Raw genomic sequence first — 19,889 nt, 5'->3', positions numbered from 1 at the left:
ACTTGGGCCTCTTAAAAAATGTTCTATTTGCAGAATTTGTGACTTACGTTTGGAGTAGTTTTGAATTTAATTTCAACAAATATTTGAAAAACTTATTTTTGTTGAAGTTTCTTCTAGTATTTACATAATTGAAATAACTTGGTCTTTTGATCAAAACTGCTGTGTAAGAATTATTTTATATGTAGCTACATAGACCCAAGTGCTGGCACTGTATTAATAAAGCACATGGGCCTGTGGAAAGGAGACCCCTCTTAAAAGTGAAATCTCAGTTGGCAAATCCCATTTGTCATGAAAATCATTGAGATTAATTATAACATGTGCTATAAAACCTTCGGTAAAAGTTCTCTGTAATTGTAAAATTCATAACACATAATCTTTGAGGAACCAGAGTTTTGTTAAGATATTTTGTTATATTTTTAATTTAAAAAACTTGCGTTGGAAACAGCAATAAGTGATGGATCTTTCTGTGTTGTGTGGGAAAGGGTTAATAATACGGTAGGATATTCTTTCAGAGTCAGTTGCTAGTGCACACCTCTAATCCAAACTTCATAGCACTACCAATTGATTCCTAAAGAGGTACAATTTTTTTTAAAAAAAATATTTTTATTAAAGTGTAGTCAATTTACAAGGTTGTGTTGATTTCTGGTGTACAGCACAATTCTTCAGTCATATAGGAACATACATATATTTGTTTTCATATTCTCCAATTTCTTAAGGAAATAAAAACGCAAACTTCTTTGGCCAACTCTATTCAAGGACCTCCACTGACTGCCGTTTCTACCTTTGTGGATTCCTCTCTCCCAGGAACACCTGGCATAAGCCTTGGATTTGGACATCAGTCTCCTGTGTCTCAAGTACCGCGTCAGCATCTTCTCTCTGTCATTTCATGTGCCTTGAGTCCTCCCCATCCTGCCCTTCACCTGCCTGCCACCCACACCCACGCCAATACCCACAATTAAAACAAACAATTTCACTTGTAATTCAAGTTCTGGCCAAATGTGCCACCTCCTCCATAAAGAGTGCCCCATCCCGCTCACTAGGCTAGTGATGGGTCACTTCTTTTTCTGAAATCCCGAAGGACTTTATAATCAGTGCCCCCACCAGACGGGAAAATTTTGTATCATGTAAAATAGTTCTTTGGGCACACTTTTCTTATCTCTTTCACCCGAAAATAAATTCTTGACAGCAGAGAGCTGGATTCGGTGGTGCCTGAATTGACCACAGTGCTTAGCACAATGCCCAGTACATGTTAAACCCTTGGCGAATATTTGGGGTATAAAGAATCTGAAAAGGCAGCTTATAGGATATCACAAAACCTGATTACTTTTTTTCTGAATAGTGATGATTAAAATCAAAATAATAGTAGCAACTGACATTTATTGAGGATTTACCATGTGCCAGAAATGTTACAAATATTTCACATGTATAAATTGCCAGGACAATCCTGTGGCTTGGATACTATTATTATTTTCACTTTACTGGTTGAGGGAACTGAGGAAGAGAGATTAGGGAATTTGCTCAAATTATAAGGAAGGGTGTGTGGAAGGGCCAGGATGAAAACCCAGAGCCCTCACTCTTAATTTCTTTACAAACATCTCAGCTCTTTCAGCCTTACCCTAATATTCCAAATAAATGAAGTCTCATGTGGGTACCTTCTTTCCCAGTTAATGAAAATATTCATGTCCTCTCTTGAAAAGACCACATGTGTTGCAGTTACCAGCAGTGACTGAGATGTTGGCCATCCTCAAAGAGAGTCACAGTGTCTGCTTGATAAAAGCCATAATTTTCCTGACCTGCTCTGGGCCTGGCCCCCTCAAAGAAAATGCAGGCAGACACTTGGCAACTGGGCTCTCCCAGACTCTCAAGCACAAGGCTGTGTTAGTGTTGGCAGTGGGGGACGGTTTGCTTCCTCCTTGTTTCATGAACTGTCACATCAGCCTCTTTGATCCTCCCAGGGTCTTGAGTGTGCCAAAATCGTTACTCCACGATCTTGCTCTGTTTCAGATAATTGCCAGAGAAAACGCTACGGTCAGTAATAACCAAGGTAGGGAAATACTGCTCCCTGCACGGCATACTGTTTATATATTGCATACTCAGAAAGGCTCCAGAGTGGAGGCATTGCTTATTTTTATTGCTCCAAAGCCATGAAAGGGGGAAAAAGGGAATGAACAGAAATTGATACATCTGGAACGAGAACCAGGCATGATTTACTCACATTTTTACCTGACCTGAAATTGCTTATTTAGAAAAAAGAAACATAATAAAGTCTCAGGAAAATGTCGTGAATCAGAGCCAGCATGATTTCACATTGGGGCTCCATAAACTTTGTTCAGGTAAAGCAACTGTCCAGGAAAATCCAATGAGCCAAAGTTAGCCCTGCCACCAAAACCGTCACCATAGCAACAGTTTCCTAGCGCACTTCCTTGTGATGGCGCAGCTTAGGAGACTCAAACACCCAGGGTTGCAAAAAGATGGAAACCTGCTGGTTCACTCAAGGCTGTGCTTACTAGGGGAGAGAGTGAGTGCTGGTTTGGGAAACTAAAAGACAAGAGACTTTCACCAAAACACTACTTTATTGCCTCAAAAATTGCTTTGCCCTAACCACACTTTATATCACTGAGACACACAACTACAGGAAGTTAGAAGAGAAAAAAAAAACGTTGATTAAAGCCTTCCATCCTGCTTTAATGGTTCCCTTACCTCTTGCGTTCTTGGCACTTTGTAAGCAATATGAGCACAGTTATGAAGCAATTAGATAATAAATGCTATTCTTATAGCTACCAGCTGGAAAAGACTTTATAGAGGCCATCAATTTTTTTTTAATTAACTAAACTCCAGACTCTATTTGAATTTCATCTGTTTTTCCATTAAGTTCCTCTTTGGTTCCAGGATTCAATCCAGGAAAACACATTGCATTTACTTGTCATGTCTCCCGTCTCCTCTGATCTATGACCACTTCTCAGTATTTTCTTTTATTAAAAAATGACTTTGACAGTCTTTATAGGGCATTTGCAAGGGATCCCGTAGAATGTCCTCCAGTCTGAGTTTGCCTGATGTCTTTCTCCTGAGTAGACTGGAGTTGTGGGTTTGAGGGAAGAAGATCAGATCACAGAGATGAAATGCTCGTCTTACCACATCATATTGAGAGTACATATAACCACATGCCGTTATTGTGATATTAATGTTTATCACTTGGTTAATGTCCTGTTTTGCAGGTTTCTCCAGTATAAAGTTACTGTTTACCTTTTCCTTATTCTATTCGTTGGGAGTGAGTCACAAAACCCAGGCCATTCTCAAGGTATATGGTCAGAGTCAAGCTTCACCTCTTGGAGTTGGCACCATCTACACATATTATTTAGAATTCTTGTGTAAGGAAGATTTGACTCTTCTCTTCAATTTTTAAAATTCAATTAATCATTTATATCAAGTATTCATGTCTATTTATTTTACATTTTGGGTTATAATTTCATACTATGTTATTTATTTTGTTGATCAAATTCCTCCAGATCTGGCCATTGGTAGTTCCTTTTGGTTGGTTTCTGCGTCGCTTTGGCATGTTCCCATCTATTTATCTGTTGAGCACTTTCTTCCTTTTTTGGTACCACAAGCTGCTCCAGGCTTATCTGCTATTTTGCCTGCCCCAGCTCTAGCATGGTGTTTCTCCAAGGAGCCCTCATTCCTTTTATTCGAGAATGGTTTTTAGAAACCAAAGAGACCACCAGTTTTTACCTCCTTCATTGGTTAAACAAGGAAGCTGAAGTGCAAATGGGGAAAAAAATTACCCAGGATCTGACACTGAGTTAGTGGCATGTAGGAATGAGAATCTGGTCTGACTCTTGGTTCAACCGTCTTCCCTTTCCTGTAGCCTTTGTGACACATCTATGCTTCCCAGCCAGCCTGTGTGCTCCTTGAAGTTAGAAAGTATGTTTTCTACACTATTGTGCACACAACAGCCAATATACGCACAAATCAACTCTGCAGCATCCTCATCAGCCTTACTTTTCGCTGCCCAGGTCAGACTCTCAGTAACTCTTGCCCTAGACCATTGCAATCTCCACTAAAATGGAGCCTTTCTTTTTCTCTAACCTGTCCAACTCACTGTTGCAAGATCAAGGGTAGAAAAGCTGAGTTGTCATCATCTCTTACCCAACGCCATTTTATAGAATAAAATTAAACTCCACAACATTTCAACTTATCCTCCTTTTCCATTTCTCTCAAATCTCAGTCTTTTAAAACCATCTTAGCAAACTTTATTATGTGATGTGTTGCACAGAAAAGAGGGACCTTCAGATATAATCTTAGCTTTCATCTTTTTTATCACCAGTTCCATCTCTGTCTTTCACCAACTTCACATTTTTTTTTTCCTGTCCCAGAAAAAGTTCCTGTTTCTTTCATAGGTTTTAACCAGTCTTCTTTGGTCTTATTTCTCTGGACTAGTGTTCTATTAATTATCATCTCTGAGACTTAAATTTTTATTTTTTCTTCTTCTATTGGCTCAATCCATTGAACATGTTTATATATGAATTCTTTACCATCCTTGAAAAAAACCCAGCCTCCCTTGTCCTTTTTTCTTCGCATTATGATATTTTTTTCTTTCTATTCACACTCATATTACTGTAAAGAAATTCTCCTCTATCTAGCTCCAGTTTTCCGACTTCCTATTGACTGATTGACTTACCCTAACTGGATTCAGATTCCCCACCCAAATTCCCCATTTATTTACAGTATTCCTAAAGATCATGAATCATCTCTTTAAAGTTTTTAATTACTTCAACACTCATTGTCACAGTAGGAAACAGCACATTCAAAGGGTTTAATTTGCAGTTTGTAGAGGTCAATTTTCTAGGAGATAGAGAGCAGGGCAGAGAAGGGTGGATAATTGATTTGAGGGATGTGAGGAGCAAACAGAATAACCAGCATAGTTACTTATCTGATTTAATATTTAGGAAGATTTTTCTGCTCACTTCTTAAAGTGGTTCCCATGCTCTGAGATCTGTAATGCTGTCTCCCAGGTTCTTTCAATAATGCGTTCATTTGAAAGAATACTGTGCGCCAACTATGCTGAGAGTACGCTGCTGGACACTGGCGGTCCAGTGATGAAAAGACAGATATTGTCCCTTCTTTCAGGGACTTTAAGTTCTGACAATTCCTTTTTCGTACTCTATCAGCTCTTCCCTTACCCTCCTCATTTATTATTGACGTTCCTCAAAATTCTCTCCTTGGGTCTCCCCTCTCCCTCTTATGACCCCAGGGCTTTTGTTCTCACATGTATGCAAGGATTTCCAATTTTTTATTCTAAACTTAGACTCTTTGGCTTATTAGCAAAGGACTCAAGGTCCTCGATATACTGGCTTCAACCTTTGTACTCTTATCTTCTTATTTTCTCTTATATTCTCTATGATCTTCATACTCATTAAGGATCCAACTCAGGGTTTTTGGTTTTTTTCCTTTTGTTTTAATCTGTTTTGTTCATTGATGCATCTGAAGTGCCTGTAATAGTATCTGACACATAATAGGCACATGATAGGTAAATATTTACTGAAAAATAACTGAATTGCTTCCATGAAAACAATTTGCTCTCTAGTCCCCAAGTGTATGAACCTGCTTATTTCTACACCTTTGCTCACGTAAGTTTTTTTGCATCATCACCACCATCTGTAATCCAATCTTCCTTCAAGTCCCAACTCAAATATCACTTCTCCTATGGGCCCTCTTAGATATCCTCTAATCAGAATTAATCCATTCATCTTCTCCACTGCCAGTATACCCTGTTAATATTTCTGCTTCCAGCACCACTATCATGCCCTATATTTTAGTTAGAAGTATATATTTCTTTTTTCCAGCTTTTTTGATGTAAAATTGACAAATAAAAATTACATATATTTAAGATGTACAATGTATACATTGTGAGATGATTACCGCAATCAAATTAATTAACATATCCACTACCTCACATAGTTGTGATTTTTTTTAAGATCAATGCTTAGCAAATTTCAAGTATACAGTACAATACTAACTATAGTCACCATGTGTGTACATTTGATCTCCTGAATTTATTCATTCTGCACAACTGAACCTTTGTAGACGTATATATATTTCTTACCTCCTCCCACAACACCACTAAGGTTACGTAGGCTACTTATTCATCACTGTTCCTCCCCCACCTCTTCACAGAGCCTGTCAACGCGCTTTGTTACATTTAAGAAGATAAGCATTAAGTCACTGCTCAGATAGACAGATTCATCTCTCTCAGTCATTTAAAATATTTTAATATCTGTCTTCATACACTAGTAATGTGTGTAAAAAGTCCAGGTCCTGCCTTTGCAGGAAAGTAAGGGCATACTTCCTCTTTCATTTTGTAGCTCCTGAGAGTCATCAGAAGGTGCAGTTGAAAAGTCCATGTCAGGTAGCACTAGTGGGATGCACCTCCAGGCTCTGAATCTTCAACACTGTGATGCTTTAAGTAGCTTGTCTGTGCTGTGAAATGTATGTGACCCAGCCCCAATGAGCTTGATTATATTGACAGGAAGCCTCATTGGTCCAGCTCCATATCATTATGAAAACTGACTTTTGCAGGAAAAAAAATTATCCAAGAATAGAGTAGACATAAACAGAAATCCAGAATAAATTTTTCATTAGTTTGTAAGTATTATAAGTGATCATGTCAGTCTACATGGAGATAATTGAGGTTTGTTTGTAATGATTCAACTGGCCCTATTTTTGAGTCTATTTATCATGCCCCGTGAGTTAGCGATCAAACGCCAAGTCCAGGTTGGGCTTTAGAAACCCCAATCTGTCTCCCTTCTTTATTCCACTGTGAACATGTGGTGAAGAGTATGCTGCCCCTTCTTTCTTTGTGCCTTTTGGTCTTGATCTACAATGGGAGACTATAGTTATAAGAAACTTCTGCATGCAAGTTAATTCTTCTGACTTCTAGATCTGAAAAATCCTCTACCTCCCTCAGCTAGACATGAGGAGAACTGTAGCCTCCCAAGGACAGCAATAAACTTCCAACAATAAAAAAAAAAAATTGATTGATGAAGAAACAATGACAGTGTGACTTAACACTGGCCAGCTGTTAGCCAAACCCATTTACTTTTCTTCTGAGGCATGCACTTAGAGTATGTTTTCCAGCCTCCATTAAATCTATGTCTTATGATTGGTTTTTAACCAATGGAATCCGAGTGGAAGTGATGTACACTACCTCAATGTCTGGCCAGAGAAATTTCCTGTGCTTCAACCTCCATGACTTTTTTCTTTGCAAAGTGTGATGCAGATGAAAGTGGTAGCTTGGAAGCTACACGATGAAGATCACTGAGTGACAAGATGAAGGGATCCCAGAACCTTGAATCACATCTTGGAGAAGAACTGGCCAGTGTTTAGGAACACCTCTTTAAGACTTACTGTTGTAAATTTCTGTCACTTTGGGTGTTATAAAAGCTCATGTTATCTTAAAAAGAGGAAGAGTCAGGGGAAGTACTAAGAAATAGAAGGGTGGGATAAATGATATAAAGGTTAGAATAGAGAGTGATATATATCAAATCTTATCCGGTGTTAGTTGACATAGTTGGAGAAGTTGCTCATGCTAAGTTCCTCCAAAAAGCAAGGCAGCCTACTGGTAATAAAGTATAAGTTGATTTTTTTTTTTATTAATTTGCTTCAGGCTTGGTCACTCATAGCCAGCAATGTGGAAAGGACAGTTTAAAAACATAAACACACATTCATGACTCTAAGACTAAACACTATAATCTAATACTACTTAGGAAAGAAATACTCCTGTAAAGAAAATAATTTCCAGAAATACATTGTTGTCTCCACTAATTCCAAACTTTTTCATTACTGAGGAAAGTAATTTAACTCCTTAGAGTCACACTGACTCAAACATCTTCATTCCAGGCAAGATTTGCTCTTTGTTTGCTCAAGTAAATCTTTTTTGGGAAAATTAGCCCAGGTCAAAAGGATGCACTGCCTCAAACTTTATGTCAAACCTCCACTTTCCAGAAGGCATAAAAATATTTAAAACTTTTAGGTAATATAATGTTTTCGGACTCTGTGCAGAAAAGATTCCAAAACATTTATCGCTGGATCTGAAACTGCATACTGTACACAGCATTCTTTTGGCCTTATTGTTTTTTCAAGGACAGTGAGGTTTAATATCGGACATGACACCCATCCAATTTTCATTATTCCCTTCACAAATGTTCTAGAGTTTACTACTGCAAAAAACTGGCAGACAGATATTCTAGTTGCACCATCATACGTGAGATAAAAGTGAGGACTTAACAAAGTATTTTCAGGTGAACTCTACTGCCCTCAATATTATCCATGAGATAAAATATAAAAATCAATATGGGTTATTACCCAAGAATTTTAGTCTTGCCTCTGGAAGAGTAGGTGTATTTGCTCAGTTATGCTGAGTAGCCTGGCATGTACAATACTGGTTTATAATCCTTCCAATATCAGAATCAATTCCAGGCCGCTGGACAAAGCTAGTAGCCAAGGCTTTTATGTGAACAATTCCCAAATGTGCCGTATGTAGCATGGCCAAGAAAATGTGGTGACCGCTTTCTGGAGGATCAGCATAATTTCTCCGTGAAAGGGCGTCTTTATGATCAAATAACTCACAGTGATTAGTTTTGAGTAGCTTGAATTTATTTACTGACTTCCTTCTCCTTACCTAACTGAAGATACAGATCAATCTGGTAACAAATCTAGATTTGTGACAAGAAGCATAATAATGAAGACAGAAAGGAAATGACACATGCCCACAAAGGACCAAGTGCTGTTCTCAGTGTTTAACCCTTATATCAATTAATTTAAACACTAAGAAATACTCCAGGGTTACATACATAATGATTTGGGGATTTAGCCTGGCCTTAGAAAAGATGACAAAGCAAGGAGTTTGATTTTCTTATTCTTCACCATGACGGCCAGGATTTCTACAAAAATGTGTAAAAAAATTGGTGCCATAGAATATCCTTTCTTAAACCAAATGTAGGTGGTGTTTCAGGATCATCTGGGATCTGATGACCAAATACTACTCCAATATTATTTTTAAGAGCATTAGTATCGTCACTTAATTTTACTCAGTGCTTACTTTGACCAGGCTCTGCTCTAAGTGCATTACTTATTCATTTCATTTATCTCTCTCAACAACCCTTTGGGATAAATATGAGTTTGTTTCTAATTTAAGTTGCTTGTCCAAGATTACACAATTTTCTAAGTAGAAGATCTTAAAATTCAAACTATGTACCCTTGTGGTCTCAACATGGAGTGGGATTCAGTTTGATAGCCTAGAAAATATCTTCATAGTGATTAATCCAAACTCTTGAAACATTTTAAACAGTGGTGAATCAAGTGGCTTAATTATGTCTGCCTGACTTTTATAAAAGATAAGTACAGCCAGAACCAAGTAGTCCAGGAAATTTTGACGCTTTTGCTTTGTTTTTCAAGTCAATATAAAATGTAATTCATGACATTTCTTGTCATTTCTCAAAATATATGCATTGAATAATATACTTACAGTTCTAGTAAATTGATGGATTGTATAATCTATGAACCCATCTAATACAAAAATGGAGAAATGCTAGATAAAATAGAGCAAGTGTTCTTTTGAAGTCATGGTTGAGAATAAACAATCCATAGGTGCCTGAATCAGAAGGGAGACTGAAAACCAGTGGGCGAGAAAAAATGGTAGAATATGTGTGTATGGAATGCATCTTTAATTAAATAAAGGACATAGTTTCTATTGATCTTATAGAGACATAGATGATGCCTTGGGTTCAATGTAAGGCAGGAAGTTAAAACAAAGACCATCTACACAGATCTTTAATCCCAATGCATCGTATTTTTAATTAAAGGACAGACTGTAAAAAAAAATCTACCATAGATATACAACATAGCAAAGAAGCTTATATGCCACTATTTTTTAGAGAATGGAGTCTCTCCTGATAATTTATAAATATGGTACTCTTTTGGGCAAGTGATTGAGATAGTAAAATTTGTCTATACTCTTTGGTCACTTGGCAGATGCAAACATAAAACTACTCTGAAATTCTATCTACAGATACAAAGATTCTCATAGAAAAAAAAATTACCCTATTTAAAGATACATTCCTAAAAAATGAGAAAGATCTGTAAAAAATTAAAAATAAAGATACATTCCTATAAAAAATTATAAAACATTTAAAGAAACAATCTTCGATGAGCAAAAGTTAGCAAATATGACAAACAGCAAGCTTAGAATCCCCAAGAACTGAGTTAATTGAATAAAAATATGAATTATAAAATGATTATGCTAAAAGCATTTGGAAAGAAATAAAGGTCAAATAAATGAGTAAAACATCATGAAAAGAAATTTACATATTTGAAAAAACATGGCTCATTTCAGGAACTGTTTTTAAAAAGTGACTGAAATTGAAACTTGGTGATAGTTTAAACAATAGATAAGAAATATTTAAAGAGAAATTAGAGCACACAAGAAATAAGAATATTTCCAAAATACAGCACAGATCGATAATTAATGGGACAAAATACCATATGTATAAAAAGGAAGATAAGAAACGTGGATGATAGAATGTGAAGGTCCAGCATTTATTTGATTGGAGTGCTGGAAGTAAATAATAAGAAAATGGTGGAGAGAAAATATAATAAAAGAGACAGCGTTTCAAAATTTTCTAGAATGAATGAATGAAACAAATCCTCAGTTGTAAACTTCACAATAACTTCCAACACACAAATAAAAATAAATCACACTTGCACATACTGTGGTGAATTTGCAGAACATCAAAGACAAAGACCAAATCTTTAAAACATCCAGATAAAGACGGCATGATCTACAAAGCAACAGCCATCAAAGTGAGAAGAAAGGCTTCAACATCAACAACACAGGTCAGAAGAAAATGCAGTAACATGTTCAGAGTACTAATGAAAACTGATTCTACCTAACATTCTATATACTAGCCAAATTATTCATGCAAGAGTGAAACCACAATAAAATGTTTTCAGGCAAAAACAAAGAATTTATCATTCAGAAACTTTTACTAAAAAAAATTGTCTTAGAGAGTGTGGTGATGGTGCAGGATGGACAAACAGACAGATGGGGAATGTAGTAACTCAGAACCATATCCAAGCCTTTAAGGAAACTTGATATAGATCCCTTGCAAGCACAGGGAATTTGAATTCAAATTTTATGGTTGATTATTTAGAAAGAAAAGTAATTGATTGCTGCTTTAAGTTGTATCGCTTTGGTTAATAGTAAGGGTGAAAATTTCCCCATATATATGTCTCTTTTCTTGTTCATAACTTTTGTTCAGGGGAGGACATATCAAACAGTTAGGGATGTGCATTTCTCCCAAGTAGTCAGGAGAACCCTCATGGATGATTCAATTAAAACAAGCCACAAATACATATTGTATTAGGTAGAACCCTTAAAATGAACCATCCTTGAATTAGCTGACCTTGGTAGAACTAGCAAAAAAGATTCAGAGCCAAATTGGGAAGTATAAATTGATTTTTCCGTTGTTTATAAAATAAATTTTTAAAAAATTTTTCATGCACATTCAGTTGACTCACCAAAATAATAAAAGAAAAAATAAATATTAAATATTTGAGATCCTTTGGAAAATTTGAATTTCATTTTCCTGTTTAAGTTCTCTTTATCAGCATTGAAATCATAGAACATAACTAGCCTCAAGCTAGGAAGGGAACTAAACATACCATTCAGTTTTTGCAAAATATCACATTATAATAAGCAAAGTCATCACCAAATCTGTAGGAGTACAGCTATTATCAACATAAATTTTGTTAAAGGGGATTGAATAGATAATCCTTTGTTTAGACATTTTTGTTGCTCCCTGAAACCTCAAGATGAAAACAAAGGAGATTGCTGAACTATTTCCTAGATCTAAGATTTAATCTTTGCCATATTCTACAGTGTTTGCCCTAATGCCTTTAAACTTGAAATGATCATTATTTAAAAAAAAAAAAAAAACTCTTTAGGGCATAAAGTGCTAGTTGGTTCTTATTCATGGCCTCATTTGCATTTCTGGCAATAAAAGGGGTTTTCAATGATAATTATGATGCTTAAGTCTTTCATGTGGGCTAATTTTTTTTTAACTGAACATTTTCCTAATGAAAAGTATTTTTAGTTTCATTTTCAGTGAGTTACACCCTAAGATAAAATTAAAATGCCATGATAAAAACAAATGCGTTTAAAAGAAGGATGAAAAATTATCTAAATAAATAGCAATTGATAAAAGAGAACTAAAGGATTCCTTCCTACATTACTCTCCCATTGACCTTGGTACAATCTCGCCAAAACCATACCCAGAAGAAACTTGAGCCCAGTATCAAGGTCTCAAGTCTTAAATATTCAGACCTTCACCTGAAAACTCAGGTCCCCCAGGGGCTGAGACCTGAGGTCAGTGAGAGAAGGGAGAATGGAGACTGCAAAGACAGCATGGACTGGGGCAGAAAGAGGCGGGCTGGGGCAAGGCACTCGATCCCTCACCTGTACAATGGTAAGAGAATCACTTACCTTTTAAAATTCCAGCTATGATTCCATGACATAATTTAAGGGGCTCAATATTATATTTAGCATATATTCGGTACTCAGTGACTAATAGCTATTTTTATTCCTTCTGGAGAGGAAGCAGAGGAAATGTAAAAAGCAGAAAAAGAGGAAAAAGGAGAAAAACAATGAAGATGAAGAGGGAAACAAACAGCAAAGGAAAGGTGGGTGTTCAGGTAAAAGCTCATGGGGAGTTTTCTGACTTGAAAGTGAATGACCAAGACGCTGCAGGTTGAGATGTGACAGGAACATTCTCTGGTACAGCGCGCTTTATCTCCCACTGGCTTCCCATCCGCCTTCAAGCCTGAAGCAGATACTGTTGAGTGAGAAAAAGTCAGAGGATGTAAACAAGGAAAGATATGAGTCAGTGAGCAAGGGGAAAATAGAAGCCAGAGGAAGAAAGAGAAGACACAAATAGAAAAGTGCAGGGAAGATGAAGGACAAAAAAGAACAAAGACAAAGTTAAATTCTTGGTAGTGATACGGACGAGCAGGCAAAGGACCACCAACTGTCTTCATTAATTTGAAAAACAAGCAGATCTTAGCCCTGTTAGTTTTGTAGCTTTGACCTTTAAGTTTTTTTTGGTTTTTGTTTTCTTTTTTTTTAGGTTTATGAGTAGGCTGAATCATGATAAATGCCTAATTTAAAATTGATTTAACTGCCAATCGCCTCTCCTGTGAGAATCAGCTGCCAACTCAACTCTAAAACAAATAAAAATACTTGGAGTAATCCATTCAGCAACAGAAAAACATATCTCTTTCTTTCTGGTACACTGGAGACAAAATTAATTAGCTCTGTTAAGGAGAGAGAGGCATAGAAAGGCAGAAGCCTTATAAGGGAACGGCTGGATTGGGGGCTCCACTGTCAAAGGCATGGAGAGGATTCAAGGAGCATTTCTTGATCGAATTCATGGTTCAAGCATTGGGCCAAGTCAGCTTTTTAGGGGTCACATGTCTTGGACATTATTGCACATCAAACATTTTACTTTCAGGACATAGTGATTGGAAAGGTTTCTCATTCCAACCAACGTGAACAAACAAACAAACAAACATTGCGCACCTCTACCTTAATCCCATGCCAGCAGCACTGCTGGGAACAACTTGCAAGATAAAACTTTGCAACAAAACACTATTAACTCTCTCCTTTTGGCCACTTCATTCTTCTCGCTTCAGTAAGGCTCTTTACAGGACTGCAAAACGCCCTATTTGTTAGGAAAGACCTTGACCCCATCCCGAGCAAATACAAACAGCAAAATTATTCTAACAAACTATGTAAATTGGTGTTCTCGTCAATCTGCTTTCTTTGTGCCTAATTGTTGGCAGGCCGGAGAAGCTCAGGGCCTGTGGCATAAGAAGAAAGATGTGTAGGAAGCCTGTGAGTTCCAGCTATCTGGGAGGGATTTCTGGACAGGGAAACTCGGATTCCTGGCTCCAAAGGGTTTGAATCCCTGGTTGCTTTGGGAGAGTGTCCTGTTTGTGTTGGAGATGTCCCAGGGCCGGATTTCACTGCAGAACTTGAGAGATGTTGCCTTAGGGTTCAGTGCCTTTCCCAGGCTTGTTAAGTGCCATTCACTCATTCCTTCATTCAGCACCCCTGACTCAGAGCTAGGAAAATGTGAGCTAAGGAACATCGTCGGAGCTGTCCAAGGAGATGAAAAGGTCACTGGCTCTGACCTTGTACAGGCACAATTATGCTATAGAGGATAATAATACAGATATTAATTGAAGTCAGGAAATTCTGGGTCCGTATCCTACATCCTCCATTTTCCTGTATGACCTTGGGCACATTATTAACTTGTCTTTTTCTCAGATGTGAATAATAGTCCTTACTTGTAGGAGTATTATGAGCCTTAAATGGGATAATGCTTGACCTAGCACGTCATTGCCTAAAGCACTGCCTGGCACGTTGGAACTGCTATCAGGGTTTTAATGGTCCAATACTTAATAGTCCAATAGGAAGGCATATCTCTTCCTTTCTTCAGATCCCTAAATTAAGATAAAGAAGCACAGTACTATTACTGCAGAGAATAATTTCATCTCTAATAAACACCTCCAGAGAGCATTCTAGGTGGATGGAGTAAAGCCCAAAGCACCTTTGCCAAGAGGTCTCAATCTTTGGGTGTCTGAAAGTGGCTTATATTCATTAAAGCTCTTTTGTTCCCACCCGATTGCCAAGCGCTTTGTGAATATGAACTGATCCCAAGAGAGACTGAAGCCTCTTATCTCTGAGAGGAGCCCTCTGTCTCCACCCAGCCCATCCTGCCAAACCCAAGACCTCTCCGGGCTCGCTGAGAGCTGAGCGTCGCTGAACCTCAGAGTTGAAAGGCGCCTTGGAGGTCATCAATCTCAGGCCTGCTCCGTTGCATGAGCCAAACCACATAAGACACGTAGGTTAGTTTCCTCTCAAAGTCTCTTTTTTTTTTTCTTTCAAGGATTCAGATCCCCCGACTTTCATGGAATAGGCCGAGTGACTTTTAAAGGGTTACCTGTGAGTTATCATTTAGTCAAGTGAAAAAACTACGGCTCTGTTTGGGGGCTCCCAGCAGTTGAGCATCCCTGAATTGGCTCTGGGTGGGCGGCATAGTGCCAGGAATCCCGTGGCTTTTACCATCTCTGCAGAATTAGAAGGTATGCATTTGCTCTGTGTATACTCTTGGGAAACACATTTCTATGCATAAGTTCACGCAAAGTGGTAGCAGAAACAGCCACCAAAAGGTTCTGGTAAGGGGTGACCAGGAGACAAGGAGAGGGGTCTCCAAACCATCTCCAAAGCTGAGATGGAGGCAGAAGACGAAGTACCTTTTCAAATAACAGTAATCATAGTAATCAGAGCCAGCTACGCCAAGAAGTAAAGGGTTAAGCGATGTTGTTCATTGTCACATGATGCTGGGAAAGAGCTGAGCAGGAACCTCAGGGATGGGGAGGAGGCACATCTTGCCTGCACATGTGGCCTCTACCACAAACACTTCAAAGTGCCTCCTCAGACCGACATAACATTCTGACGCCGACTGTAAATGCCCTTGACACGCAGAGTGGAAAATATCAAACACTCCACCAGTCCCCCAAATTCAGCGTCTCTGCACTGGGAAAGGCCTTAATGAGCCTGCAGTGAAGGGGGAGGGCGGGGGCCAGGACTCGGAGCCGGGGAGAGGGGAGGGGGTGTAACGGGTGGTTCTGATTTAAGACTTGTACTGGTACATGCCGGCGTGTGCAGCTCGGCTCGGACCACGGTGACTCTAAATGCCCCAGGACCTTGCAGTACAGCCCCAAACATCAATTCCAGGCCTTGCTGAGTCAAGACCCTACTGAGACTATTTCCCCTTACACATTCCAGAGCATATGACTCTGAGGTGGAAGAATTTCCCAGCCCACAGAGCTGTGATTTTTCTGCCAAGGAATCTCTGTGCCCTGTTTTCTCCCACACAGTTCCCCTCCATTTTCTTGGAGGCTACCTTATTATGCTGTCCTCGCTTTGGTGAATTTTCATGATGGAGAAAGTCAGCAACCTGGAAACCTTTTTTTTTTTTTTTTTTCGTCTTATCAAGGTGAACCTGCCTTACTGTGAACAGAGAGTCTTTCCCTGGGGATCTGTTGCTATCTGCTCCCAGCATGCCCTCTACAAAGTAACTTGGAGAATAATCCAGAAGATGTAGAAGAAAAAGGTGTGTCCCTGCTTAACATCCTTTCTTCTCTTGGATCCATCATTGGATCCTTGTGCTGGATTGGGTCAGGCATTCATTCCTTAATTTATTCACTATTTTTGAAGCACTGGCATATACAAAGTTTGTAAAATGTGTTTCCTACCCTTTGAAGATAGCACTATATAACAGGGGAAAGGGACATGCAAAAAAAAAAAAAAAAAATCACTAACAAGTGTTTCCGGAGCTTTAACAGAGGTCTGTTGCAGAGAAAGTGATGATGGTAGCTTTAGGGATTTGGAAATCTTTCCTGAGAAGACTGTATTTAAGCTGAGCCTTGACGAGTGCGTGGGGTTTCAGCAAGCAAAAGAATCAGCCAGTGCAAAGACTTGGGAGAGAGCAAATCCTGGTGAATTTGGGGAAGGAGTTCGTCTTGGCTGCCGGAGAGGGTGTGAGAAGTGACAATGGCAGGTGAAGCTGAGAAGGCGCAAGATTAAAGGCTCATGTGCCAAGCTAATGCCTTCATTACAAAGTCCAAGGGATTTTATGAAGAGCTCTGGCCTGATCACGGCTGCATTTTAGAAGGGCAAGTCTAGTAGAGTGAAGGATGAACTGGAAAGGGGAAAGGCTGGAGTCCTTCCTGTGTGTGACATGCTCTGTTCATCTTAAGAACATCATTTGCTCATGAAAAAGGGTATTTAATTTCTATGTCTTACCACATCTGCTACACTCTCTTGGTACTGCTGCTCCCAACTCCTTAGATCCTTAGTATCAAAAAACAGTGTTCGCAAGGCATTTTTCTCTTGCCTTTTGCCCTGCTTTTGTCTCTCAAGATTGTGTGTTCCAGAAGCAAGAGCTTCGGGAAGTCATCAAAACCACTGGTCCATTTCAGAGCTACACCCCAGAGGAAATAGAGAGGTTGAAGTCCAATCCCCAGGAGAGAGCAAACACATTCTTATATAAACACGGAGCAAATGCAAAATTTTAGCCAGAAAAATAGACTTACTTAAAATACATTCTGTTACTAAGCTTATATCAAACAGGCCCAAAGGGACCCATCAGAAGTTTTCTTGCAAATTACATTTACATGGTTTTAGATGGTGTTTTGGTGGTTAAAATTCTTCTAGTATAATAACATGGGAACATAAGATAAGTGAATAATAAAAAAGGTAACTGAACCTCCTGTGTTAAGTCCTAAAGTTTTTACAGGTCTAATCTTCAGGGAATAACGAGGAATTAACCCATGAACAGGAAGATTTCCGGAAAGATAGAGGCAGGGCTCAGTGGTGTCTCCAGCTTTAATTGTCACTGCTGGAGACAAGACCCCAGAATGCACAAATTGATTTCCCTGATGAAAACATCAGATTTTATGTATTTTGAAAATAATTGATGGGAACTGCTGTAAAAATAATTATGCCTTGTTTCCCCCCTCACAGAAAGACTGTAGATGACAGACCAAAGTCATTGCTTTGTTTGGAACACTAGCTTTGCTTAAAAGTCTTTAGTTAAGATTCAGTGCTTTGTTATTGGAAACCTGTGTGTCTCGATGCCCTGACCATATTGAACATGCATTTTTGGATCTGTCTCACCATCTGTATTGTTTATACACTGCAATGCAAGGCAGTGTGCTGTGACTTTTATATGCATGGTGTTACATTAATCAATCTTACAACAATCCTATGAGATAAATCCTACTACTATTAGCCTATTTTACACATGAAGATGCTGAAGGCTCAGAGGGATCAAGTTAACTTGGGCTCCCAATGAACAGAAATGAAATTCCAATCCAGATGGCTCACTATATGTATACTACCTGGTATGCAGATATTTCTAAAGGACACTAAAAGCTGTTACCTGGGGATGGGGGCAAGGGAAGAGGATGGGATTGGGTTGAACTTAATCAGGTGACCTGGCTAAGTCAGGGACAGACTCAGAGAGGTACCAAAATATTCATCTCCCTTCTCTTTGGTGTGGGCTCCACTTGCGACCCTCCCAGGCGCTGGAGGAGGTAGGGCACTGTTACCCCTGGGCTTGGAGTTGAGTTTCAGTGACTCTGCAGAGCCAAACAAAATCACCAACTCAGCAGGCTCAAGGTCTGAAAGCAATTATGCTGGACCTAAAAATAACTGGGCTGCAGGTAAAACAGAATTTAATAATGTGTACTTAATTTCTAAATCCATCCCCACTTTTCCAAAATACCTAGCATATATATATATATATATATATATATATATATATATCCTTGAGCCCTTGGCACCTTGCTCAGCTCTGACTTTAAATGGTCCAGGCAGGCGGGCACATGGAGCTCCTCCAGGCCCACCTTGCTGTCCACCACGGAGGCTCAGGGAGAGCCTTCACTGTTGTTCCACTCTCTCACCTGCCATTCTTGACATGCTCAGAGCAAAAATAAATCATAAACCTTGTTTTTGCTGAGCATCTTGACATGACTACCACTTGAAAGGAACCCAAGCAAATGTCCTTTTTCCTCTAGGACATTAGCTAAGAGGTGTGAAAGCCACTAAGAAATAATGCCCAGTTTGCAAGAAAAGAGTGAGGTGACAAGTGCTCTTGTTCCCCATTTGTTCCACCAGAGATGCTGAATCCAGCAGGTCCCTTAAATGGCATGACATCAGTGTTGTAGCTGGGACTAGAAGATTGGAACATAGGAGGACATGATTATCTGGATGTCATCAAAACGCCTTACCTCTCCCCTGCAAATGGATTCCTTCGCCCGCGTGTCCTTTATGAGTGAATGGTCCCACCGTACACCCAGGCTCCCATGTAGGAATCCCAGATTCTTTCCACCTTATCTCCCAGTGAGTCTTTTTGTTTTTCTCCTGAATATCCCTTTTCTCCACCTTCTTTTCACCACTGTCAACTGTCAAAAGCCTCCTTATTAATCTTGCCCCCCTCTGCCCATCCTCCACACTGCTGCCAGAGTGATGCTCCTAATCAAGGAATAATAATAAGTATCATTGGAGTTAGCATTTTAATGTGGGTTTCCTAAGTGCCAGGTACCATGCTAATAGCTCTTCCTCTCTCCTTTTATTTGCTTTGATAACACCATGTCCTTCTCCCAGGTTTTTAATGATTCCCATTTCCAATAGGATGAACTTGCAACTCTTCTATACCGTGTCACGATCAAGTCTACTACTTACCATGTTTCTTCTCCTGCCACCATGACCCATCCTCGACCCTGCATAGTGCACCCCTCACAGGTCCCTCCACACTCTCATGTCTTGTTGCTTTCAGACATGCTGCACGTATCCGCACGCACTTTTAATTTCCTGTACCTCACTAACTGGATCACTTTCTTAAACAAGCCTGTTTCACTGTGATCCGTCCTTTCCCCATCCCTAAACACAGCACGCCTTGGAGAACAGTAAGACAAGCATCGCACTATGAGCTAGTACGTGCTGGCAATGTAACTTTATCGTCAGAAGTTCTCAGTGCCTTCAACAGACCACAGACTCTATATTTAAATAATCTATGTCAAAAGGAATGCTTCAGATCAACCATTCCAAAACCTAAATCACGATTTTCATCAACAATCCCTGATATTGAACTGGCCAACCCTAAGAACACCATATGAAGGATAGCACGGTCTCTCTTGTGACACATTTTGCAGCCAGGTTCTCTTGAGAATGAGGATCTTTGCATGTTTGTCCCATGCTTTCTTCC

The sequence above is a fragment of the Camelus ferus genome, chromosome 21 (assembly GCF_009834535.1).
Source record: "Camelus ferus isolate YT-003-E chromosome 21, BCGSAC_Cfer_1.0, whole genome shotgun sequence".
Lineage (NCBI taxonomy): Eukaryota > Metazoa > Chordata > Mammalia > Artiodactyla > Camelidae > Camelus > Camelus ferus.
This window is presented reverse-complemented; position numbering follows the sequence as displayed.